This window comes from Plecotus auritus, assembly GCF_963455305.1.
Source record: "Plecotus auritus genome assembly, chromosome: 8".
Classification (NCBI taxonomy): domain Eukaryota; kingdom Metazoa; phylum Chordata; class Mammalia; order Chiroptera; family Vespertilionidae; genus Plecotus; species Plecotus auritus.
The window spans coordinates 138,573,504-138,593,971 of NC_137782.1; the positions used below are offsets into that span (position 1 = coordinate 138,573,504).

Below are 20,468 nucleotides of genomic sequence, written 5' to 3' on the forward strand. Positions count from 1 at the left end.
AAAACTTAATAGGCTTGGTTAAAAACCATTGTCCTGTATGCAAGTTTCTTCTTAGAAATCCAAGTAGTACAGAACAATACTAAAATGGAACAAATATTTGTTGTCACTTCATCCTGTTTCTGCCATCTGGATCATCTGGGTAACCAAGACAAAAGGCTCTGGGATTCTGAAATGTGCTCGGTTCCTGCTTTCCACAGCCAGTGAAGCAAGACTTCAGGCCTCAAACTGTCAAGATTTAGACACTGGACAACCAGCTTTGTGTCCTTTTCAAAATGCCTCCTAGAATCTAGGTATTAGCTCCTAGTCTGATATATTGAAACCCAGAAGAAATGTTGTCTCTCCTTTTTCCATTAATTATTTTGATCTGTTATATTATTGAAAACTTTGAACATATCCTAATAATTAAAAAAAACACCTTAACAATTCCTTAATATCTTCAAATATCAAGTCATCTGAACAAGGTACATATAGTGCCAATAGCTGATGTATCTTTTAAGTCTTTTAGAAGTCTTCCATCTCTCTTTTTATCCCTTATAACATCTTTTAAGTCTTTTAATTGTTTTTACTACTCAAAAACACTTCAATTTTTAATTTATTTAGTTTTCTGACTCTGTGCTTGTGCCTGCAACACTTTCACAATGATTTTCTGCTCCTCAATAAGGAAAGCACGCTTGATCCTGTCATGGACACATTTAGCACACATGGTTCCACCTTAGTCACTTGCTGACGTGCTTTTTCGTTTTAGACAACCTCATTAGAACTTTAGGTCTCACAGCACGAACTCTGAGAAGTCGGCCTGGGCACACACCAACATGCAGATTTTGGTGCTTTCCCAACCTTCTTGGTATAAAGGTAAACATTCTATTACCAGGGGTTCGGGACAGCCTAGTTTTGTTAGAGGCTGTATTATAGGACAGCCTCCCACAGTATGGTGAGTGCCTGAAGTCACCGTCCCCAGAAGAGGAAAAGGAAAGTGCTTGCGAGTTCAAAGGTCCTCCCTTATAACTTTTGTAGAGGAAACCAGGTCTTCTGTCCTGTGAAGTTTTCCAGAGCCTGAACTTTGTTCATTGCATTCCCATGGTAAAATTTAACATAATTCTCAGTTCTCTTTATTTCTTGTAGTTGTAAATAGGTAGTTGGACCTAGAAGCTTAATTAGATTTAGGCTTGACCTTTTTAAATGTATATTCTGTCGTGTCCTTCTGTTTGGTTGAAGTATCAGATAATTATGTGACCAGTCATTGCTAATCATTACCCAGATTCATTAATTAAATTTAAGCTGCAAACTGTGACAGCCTGGCCAGAATGGCTCAGTTGCTTGAGTGTCGTTCAGTGCACCAAAAGGTTGCCAGTTGGATTCCCAGTCAGGGCGCATACCTTTGAAGATTTGATCCCTAGTCGGAGTGCATGCAGGAGGCAACCAATCTCTCTCTCTCTCTCTCTCTCTCTCTCTCTCTCTCTCTCTCTCTCTCTCTCTCTCTCTCTCTCTCCCCCTCTCTCCCTCTCTCGCTCTCTCTCCCCCGCTCCCTTCCTCTCTCTAAACATGTCCTTGGGTAAGGATTTAAAATTACAAAGCAAAACTGTGACATTCTAATTCTATCATTTTCTTAATTTATTAGTTAGAATATATCCATAAATAAATGATACTTCCTCTCATTACTTATTCAGTTATCCAGAGGTAAAGTTAATGTAGGAAAGGTAGAATAAATCCTTGATTTTTTTCTCTTTATTACTAGTTTTCAAAAGAGCCGATTCCTTCCCATCTTCCAGAAGAGTAACTGTGAGTTTTTATTTTCTTAGTATAATTATAAGAGATAAACATATTTGATGTGTTTCAATCTATTGTAGTTGTCTTTCTTACACACATTATCCCATCTTTGGCCATTGGGAGCATCAAGTTGACTCTGGAGTCCTTTTGACATGATCTCAATTGTCTTTGGTAATTTCTTTACTATCTGGTATAACAATACGTACCCATTTTCACCCTGGCCAGGTAGTTCAGTTAGTTAAAACATCACCCTAGTTTGCCAAGGTTGTCAGTTCAATCCCCAGGCAGGGAACATATAAGAATTAACCAATGAATAAGTGGAAAAACAAATTGATGTCTCCTCTCTCTCTTCCTCTCTCTCTCAAAAAAAAAAAAAAAAAGAAAAGAAATTTCAAAAAATATATATATATGCTACATACCCATTTTCTAATCTGTTTTCTTTGCTATCATCCCATGTTTTCCTGCAAATACTCCAGTCACTGATCGTGCAGCCTCAGAACCAGAGATGTTTCTTATATAACAGAGAAATGCAATCCTGTATCTTCAATACATTTTCATTTATTTAAAAAATAGTTATTGAAAATTGGCAATGTATCTGGCACTAGTACAATTCTCAACTCAGTAGGAAAGACAGACAATAAAAGATTACATAAATGGCCCTAGCCTGTTCGACTCAGTGGATAGAGCGTCGACCCAAGGACTGATGGGTCCCAGGTTCGACTCCGGTTGGTTACGGGCAGGTACTTTGGTTGCAGGCTCCATCCCCGGCCCTGGTTGGGGCACGTGTGGGAGCAACCAATTGATGTGTCTCTCTCATCCATGTTTCTGTCTCTCTGTCTCCCCCCACTCCCTTCCACTCTCTATTAAAAAAAAAAAAGGAAAAATATCCTCGGATGAAGATTAACAAAAAAAACAAAACAAAAAATTGCATAAATGGTTATATGTAAGTGTGCTATAGTGACTGGACTGTAGAAGAGGGTGCAATGAGAATGAACATGTAACACCTGGTCTGAAGTATAGGGAAGGCTTTCCTGAGGAAGTTAGTGAGAAGCCAAAATGCAAAGGGTAAAAAGCAAAGTAGAGACAGAACAGCATGTGCAAAGTCTGAGGTGGAAAATACTTATCATATTCAGGGAACTGAAGGGCCTGCATGAGCTGGACTGTGGTGAGAGAGAGAGTTCATGATGAAGTATTCGGAGATCAAATCATGCAGGGCCTTGTGGGTGATGTTAAGGATGTTAGACTTCATCCTAAAAGGGATGGGAAGTCACTGGAGTGTTTTAAGAGAGAAACAACATGATCGGGTTTCTATTTTAATGAGCCCACTCTAGCTGTTGAATGGAGAATAAAATAGTAGGGGTAAAAATGAAAATGAAAATGAGAGGATATTACAGGTGAAAAAATCAAAGTGTCTTGAACTAAGGTAACAGCCGTGAAAATAGAAGTGAACAGATTCAAGAGATTTATGGACAACCTAAAAGCTAGCTTTACGTTTACTGCAGAAACAATGGAAGCATTCTTACTAAACTCAGGAATAAAACAAGATGTCCACTATCATCATGGTTACTTAATGTTGTTCTAGATATATTAGTCAATGCAATTGGACAAGAAAAAATAATTAGTGGTGTTAAAACTGGAAAGGAGGAATTCTAAAGTTTCACTATTTATAAATGATATGATTATATATCTGGAAATCTCACGAGAATAAAATGGAAAATTCATGATAAACAAAATAAGAATGTGCCTGGCCAGTGTGGCTAGGTAGTTGAGTATCCATCCATGAACCAGGAGGTCAGGATACAATTCCCAGTCAGGGCACATGCCCAGGGTTGTGGGCTCGATCTGATGATTCTCTCAACATTGATGTTTCTCTCTCTCCTTCTCCTTTCCTCTCTCTGAAATCAATTAAAAAATATATATATTAAAAAAAGAATTCAATTGATGTATATAAACCAATAGCTCCTATGTACACAAATAATAACATGTTAGGTATAGTGTGGAAAAGACACTATTTAAAATGAGAACAAAAATATAAATTCCCAAGACTAAACTTACCAAGAAATCCATATGATGAAAACTTTAAAATGTTCCTCAGGAACAAAAAAGAAAACATGCCCTAGCTGTTTTGGCTCAGTGAATAGAGCATCGGCCTGCGGACTGAAGGGTCCTGGGTTTGATTCCAGTCAATGGCACATGCTAGGGATTGCGGGCTCGATCCCTAGTAGGGGGCGTGCAGGAGGCAGCCGATCCATGATTCTCTCTCATCACTGATGTTTCTATCTCTCCCTCTCCCTTCCTCTCTGAAATCAATAAAAATATATTTTTTTTAAAAAAGAAAACATGCACAAATAGAAAGGTCAATCAGGGTCTTGGATAGGAAGACAGAAGACTCAGTCACAAAATAACAATTCTCTCTACATTAAGTTATACATTTAGAAACAGACACAGCTTTGATTACATTGACAAAAGCAGTTTGGATCACTTAATAGGCGAAAACAGAAGCTCTGAGATAGGGAGAGGTCAAAATGCAAAGGCTAAATAGATAATGTTAGCTAAGTGTCTTTTTCATGGGAGTAGAGACAGAACAGTACGTGCAAATGTCTGGGGCGGGGGCAGGAAATACTTGTCCCATTCAAGGACTGAAAGATGTGCATGAGGTGGCCTGTGGTGAGAAACAAAGGGTATGGGAAGAAGCTAGAAAGGTAATGAGTCCAAAAGTAGTGACTAGAAAGTGAGACAGTGGCAACCAAGGATGCAGGCAATGCTGCAGGGAGGCTGGCTGCTCAGGGAGTGGGGAGAGGGTGTTAGCTACCATTCCCCACCCTGCCTCCCTCTAAAGGGCAGCATAGGGATTCTTCATTGCTCCTTTCAGGGTAATGCTGTATACAGACTAGACCTTCATGAATGCCTCCTGAGATTACTGGGCTGAGGGACCTTGTTTCTTCCTAGCTCCCATGCTCTCACCGGAAGTTGGTGACTTAGCAGCACTTTTCCAGCCCTTCACAGTTATACACTGTTCTTTTCATAAGGTATTGCCACCCTTGACTTAATACCAGCAGGGAATGAATTTGGTATTGTTTAGCCAGGAATGAGATGAGTATGAGAACCTTTACTCCCTCCAGTCTCACCCTTCCATGATGAAATCTGCTGCGTACAGGCCAGAGAGCCAGCTTACCACAGGTTGGAGTTTGTGGTTAGGAATGGAGAAAAGCTAATCTGAAATTTAAACAAGACCCTGAACTCATTACCCAAGAGAGTTAACAAATGACATTGCAGTGTAGACCTAAGAAATGTAATTTAACATACCTAGCAAATGCCCGATTTCCCATTGCAGAGAAGCTTGGGCCCTAAGAAGGTGACTTGCAGTCTATTTCCTAGAACAAAGGCACATAGCAGTCCTGGTTCATGAACTGCCAAGTAAAACTGTCAGACTCTAAGAAAACCATGCCCTGGCCAGTATTGTTCAGTGGCTAGAGCATCAGTCCATGAACCAAAGAGTCTGTGGTTCAATTCCTGGTCAAGGGCATGTACTTGGGTTGCAGGTTCAATCCCTGTCCCAGTCGGAGCACATTCTGGAGGCAACCAATCGATGTGTCTCTTTCACATCTATGTTTTTTTCTCTCTCTAAAAATCAATGGAAAAATATCCTGGGATGAGGATTAACAACAACAACAAGAAAGCAGGCAGTCTGGCTGTGTTTATTGAGAATAGCCATATGAGACAAAGAGGAAAATAATTTTCATTCAATTCATTCACAGTAATTTATTGAGCACCTACCATGTGCCAAGTCCTGTTCTAGGTGGTAGGTATACAGAAATGAGCCAAGGAGACAAAACACTTGTCCTCATAAAGCTTACATTTCAGTAGGAAGAGACAGACAATAAAGATAACAGACAAAATATTGTGGACAAAAAGGGGCCACTTACTAAACCTGACAAGTTCAGGGAAGGCCTTGCAAACTCAGAGACCTAAAATAACCACCAAGAATGGTCTGAAATTAAAACTTTTTAACTAAAAGCAATTTGTGGTAGGTAGTCATGTCCTAGGCTAGAATCTCCCCTGACAAAGGTCAGTCTTTACATTAAGCCTGTCTTACTATCTTTTGCATCTATGATAACATTTCTTTGAAATGTCAGGGTAAACTCCCCCTTTTCCAGACCCCTCAGGACTCAATCAATGCACCAGGGTGTCAACCATAAATTCTCTCATTGTTTGAACATGTTAATTGTTGACTGTTAACTATCCTGTACCAACCTATGTAAAAGATGTATATGTTTATCATTTTACTTTTCATCCAGTCCCAGAGGTCCCTTCCACCCTTTGCTTTCTTCCACTTTCCTAACCTATCTACAATGGATTTCATGCATCATCTCTTTTTATTGTAATGTATAAAATAAGGTGCAAAACTGCCATTCTCCAGAACATTGTCTCAATCTGTTGAGATTTTTGTTTCCTGGCAATTGTCAACAGTTTGGTTCAAATAAACTCACAAAAATTCTTCACAGGTTTGAATGTTTCTTACATTCATAACACTCCTCAGGGAATTGTTATTCAGGTCATTTAATTTCATGTTAAATAGCCTTTTAGTAAATTTCTTAATCTGATTTGCAAAATCATAACAGATTACAAGCATCAGATTGGAAGGGGCGGTCCCTCTGTCTAGTCAACCTTTTAATTCAGTGAGTCATTTTGCTTGGAAAGCACCTTTCCCCATGACTGACCTCATACTCTACAGTAAGGATTCCAGGATTCGTCCAAATACCCTTATGACATTTACATTTACTATGCCATGATGTAGTGGCAAGAACACTGATACACTTTAGTCCTGATGCAAATCCTGATTCCAGCATTCCTACTGCTATGTCCCCACTAGATTGTGAATGATTTAAGGACATTGTGTTTTAGTCATTTTTTAATTCACTCATAACCCTTTCCCCTACTCCAAGCTGTGGATAATTCTAGTCATATAATTGTGCTTGATAATTGGATCTTGAGTGAATAAATGAAAGTATGATCTTGGATAAGGTTCTTTAATCTTCAAATGACTCATCTATAGAAGGAAATAGCAGCACCACCTCAAGGGCTTGCTTGAAATGTGAAATAACAATCCTATATAGTAAAAGCCTAATATGCTAAGTGTCTGGTCATCTGGTCGGTCATTCAACCAATCAAAGCGTAATATGCTAATGATATGCTAAGGCCGCTCAACCGCTCGCTATGATATGCACTGACCACCAGGGGGCAGACGCTCCAACCAGTAGGTTAGCTTGCTGCTGGGGTCCAGCCGATCAGAACTGAGCTGGACATGCCCTGGAGCCCTCCCACGGTCCCTCCCCAGCTGGTCAACCTCCTGTGTCCCTCCCTGGCCCTGATCATGCATCGGTGGGGTCCCTCAGCCTGGCCTGCCCCCTCTTGCAATCTGGGCTGAGGGACCCCCCTCCCACCCCCCACTCCCGAGTGTATGAATTTCGTGCACTGGGCCTCTAGTATATATAGAAAGCACAATGTAAAGTATAACATATAAATGTAAGATATTTTGTTACTTGGGACTGATTTAGAGGTGTTCTTCAAAGGGTCAAGGAAACCTTTAGGTCCTTGTCTCTACAACTTGAAGTAGTTGCCACTAGATGGCAATGTTTTCTTAAGCCAAATTAAGCCATTTTTTAGCCTACCCTGTGGTCTTCATATTGGGAGTTCTCATTCTCTAGGAGTACAGAATGCTTTCCAAGATGTGCTCAGTTATGGATAGCTTTGAGGAAATCAGTTTTCCTATCCTCAACTTCTCTGAGTCCTCTTCCCTAAATTAACTTGCTTGGGAAAAGTACGATAGTTCTCCAATTTTTCAAAAAAGAAAAGCACACCCATTATTCATCCCAAATTTGATTTTATGGCACCACCAGGTGAATCATATACACCAGAGAATCAAACAAAGGGGAAATCTCCTTCAAGAATTAACAAGGAACCAGTCTTATCTTTTACATATTTCTGTGAAGAGTGAAACTTTGCTTTAGACATGGGATATTTTTAGCCCTGGCCAGGTAGCTCAGTTGATTAGAGCATTATCTGATATGCCAAGGTTTCGGGTTTGATCCCGGGTCAGGGCACATACAAGAAGCAACGAATGGATGCATGTTTCTCTCTCTCTTCCTTCCTCTCTGTCTCTAAAATCAATAAATTTTAAAAAACAAAACAAAACAAGATTCAGGAAAACAGGTCATGTTATGGACTTCAGAGTAAAAAATTTTTTTAAAGAAATGGAATATTTTGGCTCATATTATTATGGTCTGAATAAAATATACAGTCCAGTAGGATGGTGAAAATAAGGCTTCTTACATCCTCTAAGAATTATCAAAGAAAGCATTTATCTTAAGGAAACAATACTTAAATACAATTATTTTTACCTATTCTCAATACTCATCCCAAAGTCATGTCATTAGTAGCAAACAAATATGTTGCAATGACCAAAGCACGTTATTATTTTAGATGTAACTAAAATATTTTCTAGGATGACTAAATTTTTCATGACAAACTAGTTAAAACAAACCAAGGTTTTACATGATCTCTTTCAAATTCAGTGTGTCATTCAATAAGATAGTTACAGCACAGCACACTCTCCCTCCCGGGAGTATAACAGTGCCTTTCCCCTTTCCTTCTTCTTCCCTCTCAGGCCTGCATCTCCTAAGCTCTAAGAGACTCCACTAGATGACTTGCAATCAGGGGACCAATGGGCAGCAGCAGCTCACTCATCCCGGGCTAACCCCCTAACCCAGTGGTCGGCAGACTCATTAGTCCACAGATCCAAATATCAACAGTACAACGATTAAAATTTCTTTTGAGAGCCAAATTTTTTAAACGTAAAACTTCTTCTAACGCCACTTCTTCAAAATAGACTCACCCAGGCCGTGGTATTTTGTGGAAGTGCCACACTCAAGGGGCCAAAGAGCCGCATGTGGCTCGTGAGCCACGTTTTGCCAACCACTGCCCTAACCTGTCTCCAAGGCCCCTTGTCTCTGACTTTCTAGAGAGCCAAAGCAGCCCCACCTAGGCTCTCTCCTGTTGCTTCTTCTATCCTAAGTCCTTCCTTATTTCACTGTCCCCAATTATATATTATTTTTAATATGTTTTATTGATTTTAAGAGAGAGGAAAAGAGAGGGAGAAACACCAAAAGGCTGCCTCCTGCACGGCTCCTACTAGGGATCAAGCCCGCAACCCAGGCATGTACCCTGACCCAGGAATCGAATCCTAACCTCCTGGTTCATAGGTCGATGCTCAACCACTGAGCAACACTGGCTAGGCTATATTTAATTTTTATAAGAAACTACCAAACTGTTTTCCAAAAATAGTTATACCATTTTGCATTCTCAGCAGCAATATATGAGGGTTCCAGATGCTATGCATTCCCACCAATATTTTATATTACAGTCCTTTAAGTTCAATCATTCTAGTGGGTGTGTAATGGTATCTCGTTGTGGTTTTAATTTTCATTTTCCTAATGACTAACATTGTTGAGTATGTTTTCATGAGAATATTTACCATCTGTATATCTCCTTTGGTAAAGTGTTAGTTCAAATCTTTTACTCATTTTTTATTTTTTTAAATATATTTTTATAGATTTCAGAGAAGAATGGATAGAGAGAAACATCAATGATGAAAAAGAATCATTGATCAGCTGCCTCCTGTACATCCCACACTGGGGATCAAGCCCGCAACCCAGGCATGTGCCCTGATTGGGAATCGAACCAACTGAGCCATGTTTTATTTATTTTATTTATTATTTTTTAAATACATTTTTATTGATTTCAGAGAGAAAGGGAGAGAGAGATAGAAACATCAATGAGAGAGAATCATTGATTGGCTGCCTTCTGCACACCCCTGGGGAATTGAGCCCTCAACCCGGGCATGTGCCCTTGACCGGAATGGAACCTGGGGCCTTTCAGTCTGCAGGCCAACGCTCTATCCACTGAGCCAAACCAGCTAGGGCTACCCATTTTTTAAATTGGATTGTTTGTCTTGTTATTATAGGGTTGTAAGAATTCTTCCTACGGACTGAAGGGTCCCAGGTTTGATTCCGGTCAAGGGCATGTACCTGGGTTGCGGGCTCATTCCCAGTAGGGGGCATGCAGGAGGCAGCTGATCGATGTCTCTCTCTCATCGATGTTTCTAACGCTCTATCCCTCTCTCTTCCTCTCTGTAAAAAATCAATAAAATATATTAAAAAAAAAAAAGAATTCTTTATATATTCTGGGTACAAGCCCTTTGTTGGATATATGCTTCATAAATATCTTCTCCCAGTCTCTGGATTGCTTTTTCTTTTGAAGAGCAAACATTTTTAATTTTGATGAACTCCATGTAGTGGATTGAATATTATTCCTCCAACATTCAGGTTCACCCAGAACCTCAGAAACTGATCTCATTTGGAAATAGGATCTTTGTAGATATAATTTAAGGTAAGGATTGAGATGAAATCCTATTGTATTAGGGTATACCCTAAATCCAGTAATACTGTTGTAGTGTACCCCCAATCTTACAAAAGATGCCTCAAGAAGTCGAATTATGAAGTCATTTATTAAAGGCCGGCGGCATACGAGGGGCTAAAACGCTCCAGACCTCGCAGCCCTGAACAGCTTGCCACATCTGGCTTATATTGGCAGAATATTGCAAAGGTATCAATTACATCTTTGGGTCTGGAATGAGGAACCTGTTTCGTGCAAAGCTTTTACAGAAGTGAAATTGACCAAGTTAGTTATCTAAAGTATCTACGAATTACTGAATCAACAGAAACACATTATCTGGGACCACTGGGGCAATTTAGAATAATTGTGCTGTCCTGATTCCGGGATCACTGAGTCAACAGGAATGCATTATCTGAAGCTACTGAGGCAATTTAGGGTCTGTTCTGATTCCGGGACCACTGAGTCAACCGAAGCTCAGTTATCTGTAGCTACTGAGACAATTTGGGATAATTGAGCTGTCCTGGTTCCCAGAAGAATGTGCTCAGTAACCAGTGATATCACAATCAATGGGATATTCAAACCATCATCAATGGAGTATTGGGATAGCATACATAAGTTCAGAAAATCAAAATAACTTTCTATTGTTTTAGCAAGCAAATAAGTACAGAACCCAAACAGCAGTTTCTACCTGAGATGATTGCTACCATACTTCAATACTAACCTTATGAAGCAGAGAAAGATGAACAGAGTCACAGAGAAGAAGGCATGTGAAGATGGAGGCAGAGATTGCAATTATGCAGTAAATAGGTTCTGGTATCAATTCTAGTATGTGGGGTTTTCCCCCACACCACTAAGCAAATTCTCTCACACAGACTGGATGTCCTACAATTCAGCTAGATTCTGACACTATCTACACAGAGATAACATCAAATTTCACAGTCCCACAAGACTGCCCTCAACTTCAGATGCCAATTGCAAGTCTAGGTTGTTACCTTTGCTTCTGACCAACTGGCTATAAATTGGAGGTTCCACAACTCCCTCTTTGGATTCAATTAATTTGCCAGAATAGCTCAGAGATCTCAGGAAACACCTTTACACACTAGATTACTGGTTTACTGAAAAGGATCAAAGGATACAAATCAATAGCCAGATGAAGAGATACACAGGATGAGGTCCTGAATAAATAAATGAGCTTCAGTCCTCATGGATCTTGGGGCCTGGCACAGTGGCATGTGGAAACATTCTGGTTCCCCAACACTTCCCTTTGGGTTTTTATGGAGGTTTCATTACGTAGGCATGATTGATTAAATCATCAGCTATTGTCAATTAGTTCAACCTCCAGCCTTTCTCCCCTCCCCTGAAGTGGGGTTGGGGCTGAAATTTCCAATCCTCTAATCACAGGTTGGTTCTCTTGGCAACCAGCCCTCATTCCTAGGTGCACCTCATGAACATAACAAAAGACGGGTTCGTTGCTATGAGCACTTAGGACATTCCAAGAGTTTTGGGAGCTCTGTGTCAGAAATGGACTAAGACCACATATATCTTTTTTCCTATTTTTAGAGAGAGAGGAAGGGGGAAGAGAGAAAGAAAGAAAAGGTAGAGAAACATCTATTTGTTGTTCTACTTATTATGCATTAATTGGTTGCTTCTTATATGTGCCTTGACCGGAAATGGAACCTGTAGCCTTAGCTTATCAGGATGACACTCTAACCAACTGAGCTATTTGGCCAGGGCCTATATTTCTTATTATAAATCACAATATCACATGCTGCCAAGGAACACCAAGAGCCACCAGAAGCTAGAAAAAGCATGGAAGGATTCTCCCTTGGAGCCTTCAAAGGGAGTGTGACTCCTTGATTTTGGACTTCTAACCTCCAGAAATGTGAGAAAATACATTGGGGTAATGTAATGGCAACCTTAGAAAATTAATACAGTTTAATTTATCAACTTTTTTCTTTTATAGTTCTTCCTTTTTGTGTTCTACTTAAGAAATTTTTGCCTTATACAAGGTCACTAAGATTCTCTTTTTTCCCCTCTAGCAGCTTTATAATAGCTCCTACATTTAGGTCTATGATCCATTTTACAGTAATATTTTACATGCTGAGAAGTAAAAATTGGGGTTAATTTTGTTCTTTGCATGTCGATATCCAATTATTCTAATATCATTTGTTGAAAAAAGTTATTTATTCCCCATTGAATAACCTAGGAAACTTGGTCAAAATTAATTAGTCCTAATTCTGTGGGTCTATTTTTGTACTCCATTCTGTTCCATTGATCATCTTTTACCAGTATCACAATGTCTTGATTTCTATAGCTTTATAAGTCTTGGAAACAGGCTTATAAATATAGTCCTCCAACTATGTTCTTTTTCAAAATTGTTTTGACTTTTCTAGGTCTTTTGCATTTCCATCTAAATTTTAGAATCACCTTGCCAATTTTTACAAGCGGGATTTTAATTGGAATTGCATTGGATATGTTAACCTAAAAATAAAAAGGCTTTTCAAAATGAGAGTCAACAAGCATTTATTTGAGATTAATAAAAATAGATATTCGGATGCACTGATTTAGGCAGAAGCTGTGTTCTGATTAGGAGATAAAGACAATGGGTATTTATGAGAAAGGAAAGGACAATATGTCAATAGAAGGAAAGCATTTCTATTGGTGCAATAACATAACATAGTGATGTCAATTTTGAACAATGTTTTAGTTTTCAGTCTGGTAGTCATAATACCTGCTTTCTTGCTATTTTTGCAAACAGTTCTTTGGGGCACAGGTTGTTTTAGTCCCAGCGCAAAGGTTCTTTTGCCTGTTTTAACATTACAGAGTTTTGAGGAATAAGATGTGTGAGTCGGTTCTTCTGGCATGGCAGCTCTGGCTTCATTTTCAAGTAGCTCCAATTATTCATTTATTTATTTATTTAGACAAATCAGTGGTTTTTCGTTTGTTTGTTTTTAATATATTTTTATTGATTTTTTACAGAGAGGAAGGGAGAGGGATAGAGAGTTAGAAACATTGATGAGAGAGACATTGATCAGCTGCCTCCTGCACACCCCCTACTGGGGATGTGCCCGCAACCAAGGTACATGCCCTTGACTGGAATCAAACCTGGGACCCTTCAGTCCGCAGGCCGACGCTCTATCCACTGAGCCAAACCGGTTAGGGCAAATCAGTGGTTCTACAATGCACAGGATAGCCTCTCATAACAAAGAATTATCTGGCCCAAAATATTAGTAGTTCTGCTGCTAAGAAAACTTGTATTGAATATACAGATCATTTTTAGAAAAAATGACATCTTTTTTTAAAAAATATATTTTTATTGATTTCAGAGAGGAAGGGAGAGAGAGAGAGAAATATCAATGATGAGAGAGAATCATTGATCGGCTGCCTCCTGCATGCCCCACACTGGGGATCAAGCCCACAACCCAGGCATATGGCCTGACCTGGAATCGAACTGTGACCTCCAGGTCAATGCTCAACTATTGAGCCATGCTGGCTCGGAGAGAAATGACATCTTAAAGATATGGAATCTTTTTATCTACAAGCTCAGTATTTCTCTCCACTTACTTAGGTCTTTAACTTCTCTTAGCAGTATTTTGTAGTTTTTGGTGTACATGTCATACACATTTTATCTTAAACTTATCACTATCAACTATCACCACTATCTAGTTCCAGGACATTTTCATTATCCCAAAGCTGTACCCTTTAAACAGTCACTCCCCACCCCTCCTTCCTGCTTGCCTCTGGCAGTCTCTAATCTGCTTTCTGTCTCTATGAATTTGCCTCTTCTGGATATTTCATATAAATGGAAATATTCAATATGTGGCCTTTTATATCTGGCCTCTTTTACTTAACATAATGTTTTTAAAGTTCATTCATATTGTACCATGTATCAGTACTTTATTCCTTTTATGGCTGAATAATATTCCAATATATATAAGTCAGGACAAAAGTAGATTTATAGTCCACTCCCACACACACACCCAGGCCTTCCCCACAGTATTGTCTGTGTCCTTGGGTTTTGCTTATATGCATATAAGTTCTTTGGTTAATCTTCATGTATAAGTTTTTTGTTTGAAGACCTGTTTGCAATTCTTTTGAGTGTATTATACTTAGGAGAGGAATTTCTGGGTCATCTGATTTTTCTTTTTTTTAAAAAAGATTAATTAATTAATTTATTTATTTATTTATTTTGAGAGAGAGAGAAAGAAACACGGATGTGAGAGCGAGACATCGATAAGCTACCTCCTGCATGCCCCTCACTGGGGATGGAGTCCACAACCCAGGCATGTGCCCTTACAGGGAATGGAGCCAGTGACTTTTAGTGCACAGGATGGCACCCAACCAACTGAGCCACACCTGCTAGGGCACATCTGGTAATTTTATGCTAAACTTTGAGAAACTATAAATTGTTTTTCATAGCAGCAGCACCATTTTACATTCCCACAAGCAATGTACAAAGATTCCATTTTCTCCACAACCTTGTTAACCCTTGTTATTTTCCTTTTATTATTATTTTTTTCCATTGTTGCATCCTAGTAGGTATGAAGTGGAATCTCATTGAGATTTTGAATTGCATTTGCCAAATGACTATAATGTTAAACATCTTTTCATATGCTTATTTGACATATATATGTCTTTTTGGAGAAATATTCAGTGAAGTCCTTTGCCCATTTAAAAAAAAATTGTTTTTAATCCTCACCTGAGGGTATTTTTCCATTGATTTTTAGAGAGAGTGGAAGGGAGAAAGAGAGAAACATCAATGTGAGAAAGATACATCGATTGGTTGCCTTCCCACATGCCCCGACCAGAGCTGGGGATCGAGCCTGCGGCTGAGGTACATGCCCTTGACCAGAATTGAACCCAGGACACAGAATCCTTCAGTCCGTAGGCCTACACTCTTCCCACTGAGCCCAACTAGCTAGGGCCCCATTTTTTAAAAATCACCCTAAATTCCATCTTTATTAACATTTTACCTAGATATAAACATATAGATATACTATACATATATACATATAAACATTTTAGAGCTACATATATTTCTATACATTTATATCTGCAAATATATCTACATCTACTCTATACATCAATTTATTGATAGATTGATCTATTAATCTACCTCAACATCTATATCTACAAACACATGAAATCATGCAGTATACACTATTTGATAACTTTTTAAAATTGAACATATTATGAGCATTTTTTTAGATGGTTTATTTATTATTTTTTCTTTTGTCTTTAGGGCCCCATTTTTAATTGGGTTGTGTGGGAACCCCTTTCACGTCCTGCGTGGTTCAGGGTTCCGGTTCAGGGTTCGGGTTCTGGAGAAGGCCGCACACAAAAATGAAGAGAGAGACTAGAAAAGAGTTAATTTGGGAAAATGGGGGACCAGGCGGGAGCCCACCTCTAGTGGGAGGACTACCCTTTGCTTTGGCCTTGCCATCCCTTTTATTCAGGTTTGGGATACACCCATTGCTCTTAGGCAGGTAATTCCAGTAACAGGCAGATTATCTGATTATTTGGTGGGGAAGTTGCTTCAGCTACCATTGTCTCAATTAGATAGGGAGTGGTTGGCTCTGACCTTTCAGAGCTTCAAGGTTGACCAGCCTTCCAAGGTTCTTTGTCCACGCTTTTCTAGTTGGCGAGACAATGATCGGTTTCCGGCATCGTTGTTTGTCTTTCTGTTGTTGAGTGTAAGAGGTGTTTGTATACTCTAGCTACTGGTCCTTTATCAGATATATGAGTTCAAATATTTTTCTCTATTCTATGAGTTGCCTTTTTCCACTCTCTTACTAGTGTCCTTTAATGCACAAAAACTTTTAATTTTGATGAAACCAATTTATCTATTTTTTTTCTTTTGTTACTTGTGCTTTGGGTGTCATATCTAAAACTATTGTCAAATCCAGGGTTTTGAAGATTTAGCCCTATGTTTTCTTATAAGAGTTTTATAATTTAGTTCCTATATTTAGGTCTTTAATCCATTTTGAGTTCATTTTTATTTATGGTTTGAGGTAATGATTCAACTTTATTCTTTTGCATTTGGACATCCAGTTGTCCCAGCATCATTTGTTGAAGAGACTGTTTTTTGCTCATTGAATGGTACATTATTCTTCTTGAAAATCAATTGATCATAAATGTATGGGTTTATTTCTGGTTGCTCAATTCTATTCCATTGACCTGTATGTCTATCCTTATGTTAGTACCACTCTGTTTTGATTACTGTAGTCTTGTAATAAGTTTGAAATTGGGAAGCGTGAGTCCTCCTGCTTTTTTCTTTTTCAAAATTATTTTGCCTTGGCTGGGCAGCTTGGTTATAGCATCATACCAGTACACCAAGGTTGCAAGTTTGGTCCCTGGTCAGAGCACATACAAGAAGCAACCAGTGAATGCATAAATAAGTGGAACAAAAAATTGATGTTTCTCTCTCTCCCACTAAGATCAATAAATAAAAATCATTTTAAATAAATAAATTTCCTTTAAATATTGCCTTAGTTACATCATAAATGTTGATATATTGTTTTCATTTTCATGCAAGTCAAAATACTTTCTAATTTCCCTTTTGCTTTATTTTTTTTTTTACCTACATGTTATACACAGCATATTATTTAGTTTCTAAGTATTTGGGAATTTTCCAGAGATCTTGTTATTTATTTCTAATTTAATTCTATTTTGTCCAAAAAAAACCCAAACCCAATTTCTTCCTTTTTTCTTTTCCTTAGAAGAGAAAGTTACAGAGGTAGAAAAAACAAGTTACAGAGGCAAAAGACAGTCATTTGGAGCTTAAGAGAGGGACAGAAAGGTAAAGATGACTCACCTGGGGAAAGAAGAGGGAAACAGGAAAGGCACAGGCATGTTCCCAAGAGGGAGAGTGCCCAAGAAAAAAATTTCTATGACTTGATTCCTTTTAAATTTACTGAAACATTTTTATGTCCTAGGAGATGGGTAGAAATATGGTCCACCTATTGGGAGAAAAATGCAGTCATTATTATGCTAATACAAGAACTAAGGTCTAGACAACAATATGTTTCTTATCAGTATATTAGAATTCAGATTTTATGCATCATTTGATGAGCTCAGTAAATGTGAGTTCCCTCCTGAGAGAACAAACTGCCTCTTAATGTTCTCCATACACAATGGCAATGATCTTTTTTCTTTTTTCAATGACAACAATCTTAATAGAAAATGGAACGTTTCAGGAGAAACCAAGATGGCGGCATAGGTAAACACCTAAACTGCTGCCTCGCACAACAATTTCAAAACTACAACTAAAAGACTAAACGTCTATCACCCAGAACCATGGGAAAGCTGGTTGAGTGGAAGTCCTACAACTAGAAGGAAAGAGAAAAGAGCATTGAGACGTGCACAAGTGCTGAAAAGCTGAGTTACAGAGGCACACGAATCGGTCTGGCGGCGGGTGTCTGGGTGCGCTGCTTCTTTCAACCCGAAGGGAGACAAGCTCCAGATTACTCTGAACTCCAGTTTCTGGGGAGACGCTGGGGACCGAAACTCCTACGGGGAGAAGCTGGACTGTCTGCCATCGGGTTGGAACGAGAGGGTGACTTTCTTGCAGAGGTGAGCCCAACAATCATTGTTTACTGCGCTGGGGCGTGACACGCAGGGACGTGGAAACATAGAAACACAGAAACGCAGAGATGGCTGACTGGCAGCCATCGCTCTCTGCCATGCCCTAGCCTAGTGACTCCCTGAGACCCCGCCCTGCACAATCTACAAACCCAACCAAGCTCCGTGAAGCGGCTTTTGCATATAAATGGCCTACCCTATCGCAGCTTAACCAAAAAAAAAACTGCAGCTCTGGTCAGACAGCTCCAAAACCTCCAAACCCCAAGCAAAGAGGAGAAAATTGTAGTTCTCACTGTAGCTCCTACTAGGTGGCCTCAGACAGTACCTGACCAGCACCCCATTGGATATCCAGAAGCTAGTGTATCTAGTGGTCAGTGTGAGATGACACCAGATTTCAACTACTCACATCCATAAGTGACACATTCAAGAGGCAGACTCAGTGAGCACCAAAGCTCCACTGAAGCAAGTCCTGCCCCCTAAGCGTGTCTCCAGCACAGCAGTTCTTCCATTATAGACACAGCGGGTCCTCACAGCCAATTGGCCTGGAGGTCAATTCCTCCCAGTGATACCAACAACAATCAAGACTTCACTATAACTACAACAAGGCTGTACACACAGTCCACAAAGGGGTGCACCAAGAGTGTCCACCTCAGGTAACTGGGAGGCCGACCCACTGGCCCATATAGGACACCTAGCACACAAAGCCACCCTACCAACTCAGGGAAGCAGCGAAAATGCGGAGACAAAGAAACAGATCACAAACGAAAGAAATGGAGGAAAACAAATGACTGGATATAGAGTTCAAAACCACGGTTATAAGGTTTTTCAAGAATATCCTAGAAAAGGCCGATAAATTCAATGAGACCCTTGAGAATATGAAAAAGGACCAACTAGAAATTAAACATACATTGACTGAAATTAAAAATATTATACAGAGACCCAACAGTAGACTAGAGGATCACAAGAATCAAGTCAAAGATTTGAAATACAAAGAAGCAAAAAACACTCAACCGGAAAAGAAAAAAGAATCCAAAAATTTGAAGATAGTGTAAGAAGCCTCTGGGACAACTTCAAGCGTACCAACATCAGAATTATGGGGGTGCCAGAAGAAGAGAGAGAGCAAGATACTGAAAACCTATTTGAAGAAATAATGACAGAAAACTTCCCCCACCTGGTGAAAGAAATAGACTTACAAGTCCAGGAAGCCCACAGAACCCCAAACAAAAGGAATCCAAAGAGGACCACACCAAGACACATCATAATTAAAATGCCAAGAGCAAAAGACAAAGAGAGAATATTAAAAGCAGCAAGAGAAAAACAGTTAGTTACCTACAAGGGAGCACCCATACGACTGTCAGCTGATTTCTCAACAGAAACTATGCAGGCCAGATTGGAGTGGCAAGAAATATTCAAAGTGATGAATAGCAAGAACCTATGACCAAGATTACTCTACCCAGCAAAGTTATCATTCAGAATTGAAGGTCAGATAAAGAGCTTCACAGACAATAAAAAGCTAAAGGAGTTCATCACCACCAAACCAGTATTATATGAAATGCTAAAAGGTAAAGGTATTCTTTAAGAAGAGGAAAAAGAAAAAAAAAGTAAAGATAAAAATTATGAACAACAAATACATATCTATCAACAAGTGAATCTAAAAATCAAGTGAATTAAAAATCTGAGGAACAGAATAAACTGGTGAATATAATAGAATCAGGGGCATAGAATGGGAGTGGATTGATAATTTTCAGGGGGAAAGGGGTGTGGGGGGTACGGGAAGAGACTGGACAAAAATCATACACCTATGGATGAGGACAGTGCCGGGGGGAGGTAAGGACAGAGGGTAGGGTGGGAACTGGGTGGAGGGGAGCTATGGGGGGAAAAAATGATAATACTAAAAAAAAAAAAAAAAAAAAAAAAAAGAAAATGGAACATTTCAATCTTCCAGGTATTTTCAAGTATCTATATGTTAGTATTCATATATTTGTTCTATTTTTTAAAATATGTTTTTGTTAATTTTGAGAGAGAGAGAGGAAAGGAAAGGAATAGAGAAATAGAAACATCAATAAAAGAAAAACACCATTGAACAGATGCCTCCTGCAGGCCCTTACTGGGAATCAAGCCTGCAACCCAGGAATCAAACTGTGACCTACTGGTTCCTAGGTCAGTGCTCAACCACTAAGCCACACCAGTCAGTCAATCCTATCTAATAAAAGAGTAATATGCAAATTAACCATCACTCTGCTATACCAACAAGCCACATCCACCAGCCAATCAGGAGCAAGTATGCAAATTAACCCAACCAAGATGGCTGCGGCCACGGAGCGAGCAGGAGGCTTGGGTTTCCCCAGCAATGGCTGCGGCCACGGAGCGAGCAGGAGGCTTGGGTTTCCCCAAGCTTTCTGCACACCCTGGCGGGCCCAGGGCTCCACTCAAAGCTACAAAGTTTCAATTATAGAAGATAAATAAATCCCAGATACCAGGGCCTCCGCTTGGATCGCCGGGGCGTGTGGCCAGCCTGCAAACCACCACAGGCCCCTCGCCCAGGCCACCCTACGTCCCAAGGAAACCCCCACCCTGATCCGGGACACCCTTCAGGGCAAACCAGCCGGCCCCCACCGGTGTACCAGGCCTCTAGTCTACCTAATAAAATAGTAATATGCAAATTG

The 20,468-nt window shown here is 39.6% G+C and overlaps 1 pseudogene across 1 annotated transcript; it reads right to left on the reverse strand.

The window, feature by feature from the left end:
- Positions 1-592: 592 nt before the first annotated feature.
- On the reverse strand, positions 593-7,453 carry LOC308256688 (large ribosomal subunit protein eL34-like; annotated as a pseudogene). The gene is made up of 2 exons: positions 7,440-7,453; positions 593-939 (listed from the first exon to the last, which is right to left on the reverse strand). The product of its transcript is annotated as a large ribosomal subunit protein eL34-like (transcript).
- Between the last annotated feature and the right edge of the window lie 13,015 nt (positions 7,454-20,468).